This window comes from Tachysurus fulvidraco, chromosome 7 (genome assembly GCF_022655615.1).
Source record: "Tachysurus fulvidraco isolate hzauxx_2018 chromosome 7, HZAU_PFXX_2.0, whole genome shotgun sequence".
NCBI lineage: Eukaryota > Metazoa > Chordata > Actinopteri > Siluriformes > Bagridae > Tachysurus > Tachysurus fulvidraco.
The window spans coordinates 12,298,355-12,316,298 of NC_062524.1; positions in this window are offsets into that span (position 1 = coordinate 12,298,355).

Genomic DNA, 17,944 nt, shown 5'->3' on the forward strand with positions numbered 1-17,944 from the left:
AGTGGAGCTGGGCACGTTGTGAGTTTAAATTGATCGAATGCGACAGGTATCGTGTGAGAGTGTACGTTTGTGTGTGTGTGTGTGTGTGTGTGTGTGTGCGCATGCGTGCGTGCGTGTGTGTGCCTATGTGTTTAAGAGAGAGAGAGAATTAGAGATGACTTGCTACTGACACATGATTCTGTTTGCTCCAGTGTGCCATTCGGAACAGCAGTTCTGTCTGAACCCATGGAGAGAACTGAGAAGTATAAATATGTGCTGTCGCTGACCTCAGGCAGGCAGGTTGGAATTTATCTTCTTTTCTTTTTCATGAGCATGCATTTTATCTAATATACTGGAAATGAAGGACTTAGATCTTCAAGTTGTGTCACGCTAGCAGGTACGTCAAAGTGGATTTTTATGAAGATGCCTTTAACTACTGTGAGACATCACAAGGACAGTCCTCACTTTCCCAGAAAAATTCACAATGAGCTGGGCTCACGTTGTGAGTTTCAATAGATTCGAATGCAACAGGTATTGTGTGAGTGTGTGAGTTTGTGTGTGTGTGTGTGTGTGTGTGTGTGTGTGTGTGTGTGTGTGTGCGTGTGCGTGCCTGTGTGTGTAAGAGAGCATGCCTGTGTGTGTAAGAGAGCGAGAGATTAAGAGATGATTGCTACTGACACATGATTCTGTTTGCTCCAGTGTGCCATTCGGAACAGCAGTTCTGTCTGAACCCATGGAGAGAACTGAGACGTATGAATATGTTCTGTCGCTGACCTCAGGCAGGCCCAGCCAAGCTTCACTTATTTGCTAATTTAGTACTATGCAGCTCGACAAGCTCTTGCAGCCACTCAGGATCTTCCTCAAACAATTCTTGCACTTTGTAAGTCAGCTACAAGACAGACAAGGAAAGTAAAATGATGAATACTTTGCATTTGAAACCTAGAAACTGTTTCACAATTATGAATAATCGTATTTACCAAAATAAGCCGTTTAATAAAGCTCATTGTGAATTTTTCTGGGAAAGTGAGGACTGTCCTTGTGATGTCTCACAGTAGTTAAAGGCATCTTCATAAAAATCCAATATGACGTACCTGCTAGCGTGACACAACTTGAAGATCTAAGTCCTTCATTTCCAGTATATTACATAAAATGCATGCTCATGAAAAAGAAAAGAAGATAAATTCCAACCTGCCTGCCTGAGGTCAGCAACAGCACATATTTATACTTCTCAGTTCTCTCCATGGGTTCAGACAGAACTGCTGTTCCGAATGGCACACTGGAGCAAACAGAATCATGTGTCAGTAGCAATCATCTCTTAATCTCTCGCTCTCTTACACACACAGGCATGCTCTCTTACACACACAGGCACGCACACGCACACACACACACACACACACACACACACACACACACACACACACACACACACACACACACACACACACACACACACACACACACACACACACAAACTCACACACTCACACAATACCTGTTGCATTCGAATCTATTGAAACTCACAACGTGAGCCCAGCTCCAATTTTGCCACCACATAGCAGATATGTGCTGTGAAGGTAAGATTTCTGCCAACTGCAGATGAAAGACCAAACATGCATGTGAGTATCAGGACACATGACACAGTGCAGAATTACATGCAGGATACATGACACACAAAAATAAAGAAAAACACACATACCAAGATCATCCCCCATCTTAATCACAGCCTCTCTTTGCTCATCATCCGGTGTGACACAGAACAGAGGTTTGGTCAGAGGTAAACACCACTTCTTCCATGTCGTAGCATCTCAGCACAGCACAAATTTTGTCGTAGCAGCTCTGCAGCACAAATTTTGGTGTTAGTCTCCGTGATACTAGCAAAACAATTGCAAAACTACAGTCATATACAGACAGATGCTGATACTGATGTGTGGTATACTTACATTTACTGGCTTTTTCCTAAGCAAACAGCAGCCCTTTAAGATGATGACTGCGACTTGACACATCATCATGTTCTGTAAAAGAAAGATCATTAGGTAACACATCTATTGTGGGTTTTGGAGATGTAGCTTAATGGACTATAACACTTACTCCATTTCGACTACAGAACAATTCCATTATCTGCCAGAAGAAATATGCTTCCACTGCGTCACACTTATAATTTTCTTTGAAACACTCCGCTGCTTTGTACTGGATGAACTCAGTCAATTCCTCTGGCAACTTCAAGTCAAGAAGCTTTTATTTTCATTTCAACCATAGTACTTTGTCATATTTCAATGTTTTTATTTTTTCAATCAGTAGCTATAAAATACAACAGGGTGGGTGGTGGCCTGGCTCAAGTCACCTTACCCTCAGGTAGATTTGTAGTCTCAATTCACTATTAGGCTCAGATATGATTGGCGCCATTTGTCTGGCTTCAATGGCTTGAAGCTCTGTGATGTGATAAAAGTACTTCAACCATGTATAGCTGTTGCAGTACACAGTGAAATGACACAACGTTTCTCCAGGACCATGGTGCTTTCTAGACGACTCCTGGATTCATAATTGTAAATACGATTATTCATAATTGTCTCTTTGCTGCAACGCACATTGGAACAGCTGCTTTATGCGATTTACTGTGCAATTAATATTAAACTCCCGATGTTCTGGTTTACTGCTTTACCGTTAACTGTTCACTGTCTGTGTGCTATATGAGAGGAGTAAGAAAGTCTCACCTCATTAGAGGACTGGGAAAATCAGCCTTGTCATCAAAGAATTCAAACTGATGGACTTTGATGTTCCCTGCAGTTAAAATCTCAATTAGAATTGTAAGGCTCATAATTATTTCATGTGACTTTTATTTTATTCAGGTGCAGGTTATGTTATCAGATTCATCTAGACTAGAAGAACATAAAATTATTGTTACAATCCTACAGCTGCAGGCCAAGAGCTTTCAGTTAATGTTCACATCAAACACTATAGAGGGAAAATGTGATCTCTGTGACTTGAACTATGGCATGGTTGTTGGTTCCAGATGGAATGGTTTAAACCAAACATCTGATCTCCTGGGGGGTTTCACACACAATAGTCTCTAGATTTTACACAGAATGGTGCAAAAAAACCAACAACAAAAGTGAGTGAGATCAGAGCGGAATGACAGGACGAGTCGAATCACTCGTTACTACTGTAGTGAGCAGAAAAGCATCTCGAATGCATAAAACACCAAACTTTAAGGTGGATGGGCTAAAATACAAGAAGACTACATCAGGTTCCATTCCTGATAGACAAAAACAGGAATCTGAAGATACTGGAGACTTGAAGATTGTCCAGTCTGATCATTTTCCTCTGATCTCATCTATCGATATGGCCACAGTTCTGACAGACACTCAAAATGTTTTTCTTCACATCATTCAGTATAAATTCTTGAGACTCATTGAAGGAAATTCCAATATGTTCAACAGCATCTATGCACAGCTACCATATGTACAGTCTGGTCTATGGTGGCTTTATTTTTAAAACTAAAGACTAGTTTTAATTGTCTTAAATTGCTTTAGTTTGGCTTGCTGTCTTTATTTATGAATATTTCAAATAGAGGTTCCATTTGAAGATTCAATCACTCAATAGAGCTTATAATTGGTGCATCTTCTTACGCTTATATTTAGTGTTCAGTTAATGGTATTATGGTATTTTGTCATTAAGAAAAGTATGAGAAGTATTAAATTCTTTTAGAGAACTAAATTGTTTGGGACAGCAAACAGAATAAATGTAAACTATAAGACTGTCAGGTTGTGGACTGTATTCTGTATTTGCCCACTAGATAGCGAATCTGGATTCAGGTCTGGACTCTGTCTTGGCCACTCCAAAACATTGATATTGTTCTCTGTTTACCATTTCTTAAACACGTTTGTGGTGTGTTTTGGATCATTATCTTGCTGCAAGGTCCACTGCATCCCCAGGCCAAGCTTTTCCACAGACTGTCTTATGTTTTGCTCCAGAATCTGTCACTATTTTCTTTTACAAGGTTGCCTGGCCCATTGACCTAAAAACACCCCCAAAGCATTATATTCCCACTAACATGCTTGATCGTGAGGATGGTGTTATTGGTGTATCGCTGAAGACAGGGATGTAGAACCTGCCTTGTGATTTCAGTCTCTTTGATGAAGGGAAATGGCTTACCCACTGTCTGGTACCGATCCAGTCCTGTCCTGGTATGATCTAAAGGTCAGAGAAAGAAGAATTCTGTCTAGCACAAAGCACAAATATTCAGTGTCTCAGAATTGTTGTGGATGGGCGCTGCACGGTGACTGCCATGACTTTGTTGTGTCAGCCAGCTGTATGATCTGGACTTTATCAGCAACAATTTGAAGACTTTGACAGGAAGGAATTAATGTTGGATCTGTAGTGAACTCAGAGTTTACCCATTAGCTCCTCAGGGGTTACTAATATAAACTGCTGTAGAAAGGACAGATATATAGATTTAAAATCTATGATAGATATATAGTATTTAAAATTTTATAATAGTATTTTAAAATGTATTTTAAATTTAAATGTATGTATTAAGTTATTAACTTTTTATTCTTATTTTTTCTTCTTCTTATTATATATATATTTATTTTTTTCTCTTCTGTTTCCAGACGTCTGTAAATCTGCTTTGAGGCAATGTGAATTGTTAAAAGCGCTATACAAATAAATTGAATTTGAAATTAAACTTCAAGTCCTGAAAGGCCATGCATTATTATATTATTTCTTTCTTCTTTTCTCTTTATCACGACCTAATTTTCTCGTCATTTAGACATAGGAAGTTTCCTCATCATCACTTAATTTTCTCCGGATTTTTCAGACTTGACAGCCTCCTTTTTTAAGTGTCGGACACTTATGTGGTGTCAAGATGTCAATCGGTGACAGACAGAGAGCTTTTTCAGTTTAAGTCTCTGATCAAAGTAAAAGTGAACGTGATCATCTGTGATGCTGAGATACTTCACTTCTGCTGCTATGTAACATGTTCTTCTGTGATCATGAGAAAATGAAAGGAGGTGGATACAAATCACAATTCCAGGTACTATGTACATACACTTATATATTATATATTAATATTTAACACAACTCCACGTTTAACATAATCCCAGATTTATGAATTTGTAAATGTCTTGCCAACCAATTAAAATGTCAGTTGTGACTCATTTTATTTATTTAATGATTAGATTAGGCACACATTTTAAGCCAAATCAGTATTCATTTTCTCCACCTTCTGGCATATTTATGTATCAGTGAACAAATTATTTTGATGAATGAATATCTGGAAAGAATCAACATTTTCCTCACAGTCTCTCTTGCTGGCGGTCGTTACAGAAAGTCCCCCTAGTGGAGTAACTGAGATCCATTTTTTTTGTCAAAAAAGACTGTAGACAAGATTTAATTCATTGTGTTGACCTTTTAATAGGATTCTGCTACGTTGTTCTTAAAAATATATAAGCAAATAAATTAAGTATCTTATGTTTTCGACACACCCAGAGCTGTAGGGTATTGTGTGAGCTGGAGAATGAAAAGGAAAATGCAAAGCAAATGACAGCAGTTCGCAAGAAGAAAGACCTCATGCATTTCCCTTTGACAGTACCAGCATATGCCAAAAACGGAATTGCATACTTGCTATTTGTGTTTGATTGAGGTTTTATTTGTACATTCAATTTTTTTATTTGTTTTATTTCATCAGGTATGTGGCCTGAAAAGAAAGGTTCATTGCACTTCAATGCACTCATTTTGCAGTTCATCGAATAAATGCCAAATTGTGGTTTAGTTAGTTTTCAATTTTAATCATTCACCTGAAATACTGACATGAAGAAAATAAAATAAAGAAACTGTGTTTTGAAAAGCAAATGTTATTTCACTGTATTTTTCATTTAAGCACCAGCTTGACTAATAGGGTTTTGTGTTTTCATTTTAAAATGTTTATTTTCAATTCTTTTTTTTTTTGGTCACTCAATATCCATCCCATTTTTTGGTAATCCACAATGTTGTTGGCTTTGCGGATGCAGCGTGTGGTGTAAATGTCCATGACAGAGGGAAGAGAGACTCCAATGATCTTCTCAGTTGTCCTCACTATCTGCTGTAGGGTCTTAATATCAGAGATGGTGCAGTTCCCAAACCAGTTAGTGATGCAGCTGCTCAGTATGATCTCAATGGTCCCTCTGTAGAACATGGTCAGGATGGGGGGGAGAGACATAGGCTTTTCTCAGGCTTTGTAAGAAGTAGAGATGCTGCTGGGCTTTCATGGTGATGGAGCTGGTGTTTAGTTACCAGGTGAAGTTCTCCACTAGATGAACACCAAGAAATGTGGTGCTCTTGACGATCTCTACAGATGATCTGTCGATGTTCAGCAGAGAGTGGTCGCTCTGTGCTCTCCTGAAGTCAACAACCATCTCTTTAGTTTTATCAGCATTCAGAGACAGGTCGTTGGCTCTAGGCAGTTAGTGGTTGTACCTCCTCTCTGTATGCTGACTCATCATTCTTGCTGATCTGTGTCATCTGTGAACTTGATGATATGGTTCGATCTGTGCGTTGCTGCACAGATGTGAGTCAGCAAGGTCAACAGCAGTGGTCTGAGCATGCAGCCCTGAGGGCCTTCAGTGCTCAGTGTGGTGATGCTGGAAATGTTGTTCCCGATCCGGACTGACTGAGGTCTCAAAGTCATGAAGTCCAGGATCCAGTTGCAGAGAGAAGTGTTCAGACCCAACAGGCTCAGCTTGTCAATCAGGTCCTGAGGGATGATTGTGTTGAAATCTGAACTAAAGTCTATGAACAGCATTCGTACTTAAAAGTATTTATTGTCCACGTGGGTGAGGGCTAAATGAAGTGCCGTGATAATGGCATCGTCTGTGCAGCGGTATGGATGATACGCAAACTGTAAGGGGTCCAGTGAGGGTGGTAACTGGGTCTTGATGTGCCTCATGACGAGCTTCTTGAAGCATTCACGATGGGTTTGAGACACTGTAGACTTCTTTGGGACCGGGGACGATGGTGGTTGTCTGGAGGCACTTAGGAACAACAGCGCTGCTCAGGTATAATTCTGCCAAATGCTGTAAATGTAATGTAAAAAATGTAATTTTGAAGATGTCAGTGAAGACATCTGCTAGCTGTTCTGAACATTCCCTGAGCACCCTGCCAGAAATGTTGTTTGGTCCAGCAGACTTCTGTGGGTTAAGTCTGCATAGAGTTCTCCTCATGTGGATAGACAGAGTACCTGATCATTAGGGGGAGAGATGGTGTTCCTTGCTGCTAAGTTGTTCTGCACCTCAAACGGAGCGAAGAAGTCATTCAGCGAATTTGGGAGGGAGGCATCACTATTACAGGCAGCTGAAGCTGTCTTGTAATTCCTGATCGCCTGTATGCCCTGCCATATGCACCAGGTGTCTCCGCTGTCCTGGAAGTGGCTGTGGATTGTCTGGGTATTGTATGTGTGCGCTTTGCTTCTCTGATGGCTTGGGACAGTTTAGGACTTACTGTTTTTAGGGCCGCCCTGTACCCTGTTCTAAAGGCTAGGTCTCTAGTCTTCAGCAGCACATGCACTTTAGCAGTCAACCATGGCTTCTGGTTGGAGCATGTGGTGATGGTCTTGGAGATGGTCATGTCATAAATGCACTTGCAAATGTAGCTGGTCACTGATGCCATGTACTCCTCCAAGTTGACGGAGTCGCCGTTGTTTGCAGCCTTCCTGAAAATGTTCCAGTCAATGTACTCAAAGCAGTCCTGAAGAGCAGAGTGACTTACATGACTTCCTGGCCAGTTAGTTGGTTGGACTGGAGCCACAGATGGCCAATACGCAGTAGATCGTCCATTTGTGCAATTGGATTAACTGTGGTTTTGAAGAGCCACTTGTGAAAATCCCCAGCGGCATTGACAGGAGATCGTCCACACGAGGTGAGAATTTCTGCTTTCACCAAGTCATAATCTCTGGCCTCCCACGCATCCATGGCATAGTATGCCAGTTGGGCCTTCCTCGTCTTCATCTTGGCTAGAAGGCATTGAGCATCGTGGCCGGAGTCAAGAAGAGGAATTTAGGCAGCATGGGAGGCCATCTTAACACTTTGAGATACAGTAGCACCTCGGTGACCACATGCTAGTGGATGCTTGCTTACAGCAAATGTTCAGGCACCTGCTTGACGTTGACCACTGGGGCATGTTCCATGTTTGATGCCTGCATTCTCCACCAGTGTAAGGCACTCTAGCAACATGGAAACAGCACAGAGACAGGGGGAGATACTTGGAATAGAAGTTTATCATTCAGAAAATCTTAATTAGTACTGGCTTTGTCTAGCCTTCAGGACCATCCAGCCTTCGGTTCCGTTCCATCCACCAGAGAGCTCACTTTTTCCTGGCTGTGAGGCTTTCCGCTTAGTTGTCTTCTTCTGCTGGAGGGTGAGGACCTCGAGTTTTGGAGGGCTTTTGGCCACTCCACCTTGCACTTTAAATCAGCTGACAATGGAGCTGATCCAGCTTCTTCTGTAATGTGTCTCTCAAAGGGTAAATAGCGCTTCTTTGTTTGCCTTGATGCTTCACAATAGACAGAGTGCAAGTTATCTTCAGTTAAAGTTGAAGTGTAGTTCTTCTGAGATGATTGCAGTGATAAACCAGAATGAATAGGCTAAATCCTTAGCTTATATTTAACTTTTACTCACGTGATTAGTAATTTCTAGTCAATTCAGAGTAACATCATATTTGTTGAGCGTTTTCACATTAAGAATCATTAGAACTGAGGCTTTACTTAGATAACAGCAATGATGTCTATAAGCTTGCAGTTCCACAAGACATCTATAAACACAGCTCTAACACACAAACATGCATCTAATGTTTAAATCTGGACATTTTAAACACAATTCCTGGATATTTTCTCAATTAAATCTCAGTCATACAATTCCAGGCCATATGATATAATCTGTAAATTATCACAATCTCATATGTATTAATGGTTCACTGGAATCTGAAGAAAGTTTCATCATCAGGAACTCAATTCATTTGCGCTTTTATGGGTACCTTACACTGTTTCATTATATTTACACCCTTGCATAGAGAGAGACTTACATTTTCCTATTAATATAGCTGAGCAATTTAGTATTGGGGACTTGCTCATGGGGCCAGGAGTGCTATCTTGGTGGTCCTGGGATTTGAACTCACAACCTTTTTTCAAAGACATGAAAAGTATATTTCATTTAGACAGAAATTTTTCACACACCAGAACTGATTAGCATTCATTTGTTCAAGGTTCAGAATGGGCATTTGGTATTGCAAAGGACTATTTAAGCTCTGGGTCAGGCTTCATACTGAACAGCTCGAGGCTTTTTACTCTCAGGCCCACACACACACACACACACACACACACACACACACACACACACACACACACACACACACACACACACACACACACACACACACACATATAGCTGTCATTTATGTCATTTATACAGAAACGTTGTTGAATTCTGGATTCTGATGGTCAGAAAGGGTTATTAATTGTCCATAACAACAGCTTTGAGAGCTGCTGATTATAAAAGTTTTATATTAATGCAAATGCACAAGAACATGATGGTCTTTATGGTAGATTGTCTGCATAACCTAAGGTCAGTAATTAGTTGATTAAGACAAATGCTATTTAACAACAACAACAACAACAACAACAACAGCAACAACAAATATAAACAAAACAAATGTATATAATCTTTGACTTGGTAAGTATATTATAGTTTTTCTATTTGAAGTTATTTATTAAATGTAGAAAGTTCCCTGCACAACCACCAGAGGACACCCTGGTATTTTTAATTTTTTTCCTCAGGTTTCTTGTGTTCATGAACTGGTGTTTTGTCTTCTTCCTGATGTGTTTATAAATTTAATTTGAGGTTGAATAAAAAGAAAATTCTGCACTTTATTTTTTTTTATAATCTTGGCATTTATCTACAGAAGGACCCCTGAGTGCTTCAGTGCTTTTCCTTTGGGATCTCCAGTTTTCCCCCTACAGTCAAAAGACATATGTTTTCGTCTGATTGGCATCTCTAAACAGTCCGTAGTGTGTGAGTGTGTGTTATTGTGCCCTGATGGGCTGCCATCCAGTCCAGGTTGTCCCCCTCCTTAGACTCCAGGTTCCCTGCATCCCTGTGGATGGATTGATAAACAGATGAAGATGAATTTGGTATATTATTATTAATAAAAATGGCAAGAGGAAGTTGGTAAATTGCTGGAGTATAATAGAAATAAAACACCTCTCGAGGTGCTGTATTCCAAACAGTGCACAAATTCAGACCCTGCATCCCTTTAAGGTCTTTATGGTCTCCCTAATGGGCACAAACTGAAGAAACTTTTGTCAAGCAGAACTTCTGGGAATGAATGTATGTGTTTGCATCAGTAATAGTGTGAATGTTTGCCAGGACACAGAGATCAATGCTGAAACAGTGGGGTTGCAGTCAATAGCACACACTCTTACCCTTCAGCAGAGGATCTCCTGAAGCTTGATGACATCTAGGTGGTTATGGATGTTGAGTAAAGCTTGTGTTCCTTGAGATACTGCCAGGCTGTTGTCTATTTTTGTGTTTGATGCTTTGCTGCAAAGGGAATGAGTAACATTGACTAAAACATATTTTCAGCACTAATTATAACAACAAATACTGGGTTTTGTGTAAAGATTTCTGAAATATACTCTAAAGTATGGAATTGTCATTCAAAATATTAAAAAAAAAAATTGTCAAATGTAGAACAAACTAAAAGTAGGTTCACTATAGCAGTTTATTTAGCTGTTTTAGTTTATTATATTCCTGTATGTTCCCAGAAGCAGCTTATGTGATATTGGATTTGTAGCTAAAATATAAAATTGATCAGGAAATAAATCTTAATAAATATTAGGGGTGAGGAATACTGTCAGATGCTTTACTGTCAGATCTGTTTACGTTCCTCGTCACGTGTCTGCCCCGCCTTCGTCTGCTCCTCCCTGTCTACACACCTGTTTCCTATTGTGATTACCCTGTGTATTTAACTGTGCTCTACTGTTGTTTTGTCCTATCGCTAGGCTGTGTCCTGTTTAGTGTACTTGTGTTATTAAACTCTGTTTATTTCGCCATCCTGTATCTGGGTCTGTTCTGTCCCGCGTTCATGACGGAAGATTCCGCCGCACCAGGATTCAGCAGGACAGCTGCAGCTTGGACCGGCCGATTGGGAGTATTTCTTTCTTTCTTTCTTTCTTTCTTTCTTTCTTTCTTTCTTTCTTTCTTTCTTGTTTTGATTTTTTTTTCCTTTCCCCTGGACTTCGCGGGTTTTGTGACCTCGGTCCGCATTTTTTCGGTGAGGTACGCCGCATCCTGCATCTGGGTCTGTTCTTTCCCGCGTTCATAACAAATACATTATATAACTTGGTTGCATTAACTGCAAAAAAAATTGAGACACACACACACACAATACTCCTATAGGGTTATAGTGTGTTTCCTCTGAATAGCAAACATAGTAAAGCGATAAGCTGCAACCCTTTCATTTCAAGCCAATAAACAGTTCTGTTGTCTGTCTTTTTATTTTTTTAATAATGTCAGTAATGCGTGCTTCTAAAATCTAAACTATAGATTTATTTTATTCCTAATATTATTCTAAGTGTCTATACCAATAATCATGATGAATCAGAGTTTATATAGATAAGTCTTTGACCATCTGTGACTTCTAGCAGCTTTTTTTTTTTTTTTAATATACACTTCTAATTTTCTTAAATGCTTAGCATCACCTAGACCATGGGATAGGAAGAAGAAAGCAAGAAGAAATCCTGTAAATGTGTGCAATTTTTAATGTCTAATACATAGCTCATGCCTGGTCCAGTGGTCTCCTTCCTCCTCACCAACAGAGGTTGGACTCTCCGGAATTTGAATGTGACCTCTTATCACAGACTTTTTGGTCACGTCCTAGAACTCCACTACATAAACTCTTCATGGCTGTTCATTCAATGCAGACCCTCTCCAATAACTTGTACTTTTATGTTCTGAGCTATGCTGATTGCTTTTCCTTACTGTCCTTGATTCTCAGACTACCCTTTATTTCTATTGTGTTTCCTGGTATTTTGATCTCAAACAATTATTGAATTGTTAAGTGATGGAATGACATTGTGTTTGCACAGATTTCTGCACACATTTACACTCTGATTACTGTATATCGTTCACTCTGTATATGCCTTCCCCTCTTCTTACACTTTGGAAACAATTTTCTGTCCCTGTAGCAATGTTAATCTGAGAAAGAAACATTAAATGAGCTGGTATTTAGTCTGGGTCTGCTGTTTGGTTCATCACAAAAGAAGCACAGAAGGGTTGGTGACTTTTTGTAAGTTCTAGTGAAAAAGAAGAGATGGTTAAAGATGACAGTTTCTTTAATGATTGAAGCAGAGAGGTTTAATTAGGAAGAAAGTAGAAATGGCTATAATCTCTTTTTTTTTTGCAGCAGGGGAGATGAAGAGAGAGCAGAAAGTCTTGAAGTGGATTGTTGGCAAAAATGATGGTACCATTTAATGTGCTGGTGAGCTGTTCAAGAAAGGGAAGGTATTGAGTGAAGGGCCAAAGAGCATGCGTGTATGTGGGTGTTTAATGGTTTTTCATCAGTCTCAAAGGTGTTGGTCTTTTCTTTTTTTTAAACAAAATGGACTTGCAACAAAAGGACATGCAATATATATTTTCCTTTACATAAACTAGTAATTAAAAAAAAGACAATTTAAAAAAGCATAATTGTACAGGTCACAAAATTAAACAGTTTTTTTGATTCGCAAAACCAGTTATTGGATTTGGGTGACTGTACATTGGGTAAGCTTCCCAATATGCATTTAAGTTTAGAGAATCAGCTGACACTTTTGTAATGTTCAGAGCCACTCCAAATCCAAATGCACATTTCTTCTACTCATATTTAATGCTTTAAAAAAATATTACTTTCACTGTGAGTTCAGTAATCAGGATCTAGCTGGGACACACTCCCCATGACCCTGCACAGCTCCAGTAGCGGAAATAGGTATTACCTTTACAGGTAATTGCTTAATTGGAGCCTTTTCTGCTCTCAGTATGTGGAGACCACATGAATGAGTTAAGATAAGGCAGTAACAAAGGTAACCAGCCTCGATATACACCTTGAGCTGAAGGAAGGATCTGACAGGCCATCTACACTCACTGCAGCCTTTCAAACCTGCTGTGGGGACACAAAAGGGCTTGAGTGATGGATAGTGGGAGATCTAGAAAAAAATAGAAAAAAAATAGAAAAATTAGTTTGGGGACCACAGTGAGAGATTACAGCTATTTCAAATGCTTGTGGGGAGCAGTGAAAGGCAAGACCTGCCATTACTAAAGAATAGAGGAAAAGATGCATAGGCTATAACAATGGATCAACACAATCCCTTCTTCCTTCTATTTTGCATTTATTCCTGGTTGACTAAAGTTGACTAAATGTATTTGAAATCAGTAGGATTTTAAGGTTTTATATCACTGGATATTTTTGGTTTTATTAAAAAGAAAAAACAGATAGAAAATATAAAGTTAGACAAACTGTCAGAGGATCACCAAAACAGGCACAAATTAGACAACGACTAGTGATAAATAATTGTGAAGCAAGCTAAAGTCAAACCCTTGTCAAGACTGACTGCAAAAGCTTGACATGGTCAGAAACTGAGAGTCTTTGATTGCAGGTAAGCTTCATTCTTAATCAGGTGACTGAGACTGGGAACTAGAGCACAGGATAACAATCCTTACTTTCATTCAGGCGAGACATAACTTAATCATGATCCAAAATAAACATACACAAAAACCAAAAGGTGACATGAAACAATGACTTGACAGGGATGAATGTATGGGTTCAGGTATATAGAGAACAAGTGAGAACACATGTCTAAAAACAGGAAAATGGAAGAGTATCAGAAGTGTAGCCAGAAATGCATTTTTGGTGATGTAGCCTTTAATGTTTTTAATTTAATTGCATTTTTTAAAGCAAGATCTATCCACAGCCCCACTGATGTTCCTGTGAAAAGCTTGACTCATGATCCAGACAGAAAAGAAAGTTCAAATAATTATTTATTAGCAATAATAATAAGAAAAAACTAATTGGTGAACGGGGGACACAGTGGCTTAGTGGTTAGCACGCTCGCCTCACACCTCCTTGTGTGTGTGGAGTTTGCATGTTCTCCCTGTGCCTTGGTCGTTTCCTCTGGGTACTCCGGTTTCCTCCCCCGGTCCAAAGACATGCATGGTAGATTGATTGGCATCTCTGGAAAATTGTCCATAGTGTGTGATTGCGTGAGTGAATGAGAGTGTGTGAGTGCCCTGCGATGGGTTGGCACTCCGTCCAGGGTGTATCCTGCCTTGATGCCCGATGACGCCTGAGATAGGCACAGGCTCCCCGTGACCCAAGTAGTTCGGATAAAGCTGTAGAAAATGAATGAATGAATGAATGAATAATTGGTGAACGATAAAATTAACCAAACTAATAATGTCTCTTTGGAATTTTAGCATATAAAGGACTGGAAACTTGTGATATAAAAATGGTTTGAGGCCGATGGTCATGGTTAATTGTATACATGAATGTGAAAACCTGCTGAAATGTACAAGTAGTTTGACTCCACTCCAAAGGTAACTGCACACAGTCAGAAGTTTTAGCAAGATTTGAGAGCAATCACTGTCCTGTGTAAAGCCATGAGAGATGTCCTGGATCACATGGTTGTCTCTAATGCACAGGGTTCTGACAAATCCCAAGGCTTACTGCTTAATGTCAGACAATTCATGTATTCTTTTTTTCTTAGAGGGTAATAATGTAATTATCCTCTAGGTGAAATATAGCTTTTAGACGTCACCACGGGACTCAAGTGTTTACAATGTATGGACCAAAAAAGTTATTTTCGCTGATAATCTCCCGGATAAAAGCAGTGGGGAAAAAGGAACAACACAAAAGACAAATGGTGTAGTGGATATTACATTTGGTGTCATGGATATAACATGTTTTCCCTGTGAACGCCTTACACTACAATTAGGTCAGGGAGAAGGCAATGCTTTCAGAATTGAAGCCAAGATTCGAAGTGGTTCTGAATTGAGAAGTTATATTTATATATTTCTTTAAAGCTGCTTTGTGAAAAAAGTCCACTGTTAAAAATGTTGTACGGTGACAGATTCATATGCTCTGCAATCGCTGTAGTCAATTATTTTAAGCATGGAAACTAATTTAAGCAATAAAGCTAATTTAATAAAACAAACAAACAAACAAACAAAAAGGGGTGGCATCTTGAAATCTATAGCCCTCTTTATTAAGAGTGTATATGTGTTTTATATAGATTTATATAAAATTATATATATATATATATTATTTATAAATAAAAATACAGAATAAAAATTACAAAGTTTTAAATTACATTTAAATGTATTATATTTTATTACTTCAGATGTTTATTTGCAGATGTCTTTCTCTTTTCATACTATTTTAGCTAAATACCTGACCAACCTGAACATGTAACACAATATTAGTCAATTTTAATGAAACCACAAGAATAATTAATGAATTAATGTAGTTAATAGGACTGTAGTTAGGTATGTAATACCATCAATGTTTGTTCAGCTTATTTGATATATATGTTGATAATAGAGCTATTAATATTTTATATGTATTAAAAAGATTGATTGATTGGTTCATTGGTTTATTTGTGACCTAATTGATCTTTTTTCTCAATTGAGTCATTGTCAGTTCCTACCAAATACTGTAAAATATATATGAGTGGACAGTATATACGATCTACAACTCCTATTATGTGGTTTTGAATCCTATATTTCTGCAAATTTAAAGTTTCAAGACTTATTTAATGTAGTCTTTTTTAATAAGTCTCCATCTTGACTGATATTACGCATTAGGTCAGAAATCACTTTTCCTTTAATGTTCTGCCAAGACAGATTTATAGTGCCGCATTATATAATGTTATCAGTTTGAATCACTCTTCAGCAGGGAATCTTGCTGTCTCACAGGTTCCCTGGTTCAATCCTGAGATTAGTTTATTGTCTGTGTAGAATTTTGCATGTTCTTTGGGTTTTGTCTGGGTTCTCTGGATTACAAAAAATACAGCTGGCAGCTTAATTATGCTTAATTGGTCCTACATGGAAATGTGTGTGGGGGGCACGGTGGCTTAGTGGGTAGCACGTTTGCCTCACACCTCCAGGGTCGGGGTTCGATTCCCGACTCCACCTTGTGTGTGCATGTTTGCATGTTCTCCCCGTGCCTCGGGGGTTTCCTCCGGGTACTCCGGTTTCCTCCCCCGGTCTAAAGACATGCATGGTAGGTTGATTGGCATCTCTGGAAAAATTGTCCGTAGTGTGTGATTGCGTGAGTGAATGAGAGAGTGTGTGTGCCCTGCGATGGGTTGGCACTCCGTCCAGAGTCTATCCTGCCTTGATGCCCGATGACGCTTGAGATAGGCACAGGCTCCCCGTGACCCGAGGTAGTTTGGATAAGCGGTAGAAAATGAGTGAGTGAGAGGGAAATGTGTGTGTCCTGCGAGAGACTGTATAGGACCCAGACTCTTTGCAACCCTAACCTTGATAAAGTTGGTACTGAAATAAATGAATAAACAGCAAAGGGCAAATAATACTTTTAATTTGTAAATAAGTTTATTTTATTGTAATAATAAATATATTGATTTCTGAGCTATTTTGTTTAGTGTCCTGGAATAATCTCAATTACAGTAAGTCCATTGAAGTTCCAGTTTGAAGCACTACGAAAGAGTTCAAAATGTCTGAATAGTTACACTAGGCACTGTACATCAAATCCTTGCTTTGCTGATTATCTTCATGCTGGTTGCAGAAAATATCTGCAAAAAATCTGAACATCTGAGAAGATCCCAGATCTCACTTTCAACTAGCTCATTTACTAAACTGCTTTTTTTTGTAGAAATGCAGCAGTGGCAATGGCAAACTGGTGAATAAGTGTTTTCATTGCTGATTAAAACAGTGAGATCCAATTTTAAACTAAAAAGGCCAGCATGCCAGTACAGAGACATCATGCTTCTCTTAACAAAGAGTGTGTTAGTCTTAGTGTGTTACAGTGAAAACCACTCAAATGTAGTTTGACATAATAAAATGGTAGAAAAATGGGAAAAAAGATAGTAATGAATGCGAATGCAAGGACTAACTACCCAGCATGCACCAGAGAAAGAGAGAGAAAGAAGAAAGAGGGAGGAATGGCTATGTTTAATTAGCAGTCCTTGAGAACATCTCTGGAGAATCCGAGGAAGCGTTAATCGGCCTTGTACGGACAAGGGGGTGGAGGGTTTAAGCATTAGATAAACAGTGGAAGGGATTAAACAAATAAGAGAAACTGGTATGTGATTGTAAAATACTGCTCTATCTTATTCATACCTAGGAAGCTGTGTGTCCAAAGACAGAGACAATGGATGAGTTGTAACAGTTGTTTAAAGAGGTCTGTAATGGAACTGGGAGAGAGATTGATGAGGGAAAACAGTCAGGTAGCAGTAGACAGAGATGGATGAATTCGGGCTCCAACAAGGGAGAAAGGATGCAGAGAATAAGGAAGTGCTAGAAGGTCTCAGATGGACTGACTAAATCTAGCCTAAGCTAGAGATGTTGCTAATGCCATGCTTCTTCATCAACACAGATGATAGGTTTGATCATATGTGATATAATACAAGACACAGTTCACCAGTGGTTCACCTGGATTGTTTCAAGAGACAAACACAATGTGTCTCAATTAGCTGAATTATGGGGCATCTGGATGAAGAACCTCAATTAACCACAGAACTCTAAAACAAAGGAGATCGGTGGCATCATTTATTAAGCATGCAATATATTGGGGAGGCTACAAGGTCAATCCTCACTTTGTTGTTTACTGAGAGTGAGGGAGAGATAAAGAGAGAGAGAGAGAGAGAGAGAGAGAGAGAGAGAGAGAGAGAGAGAGAGAGAGAGAGAGAGAGAGAGAGAGAATGAGATTGAAAACCATGGAGGAAATGAAT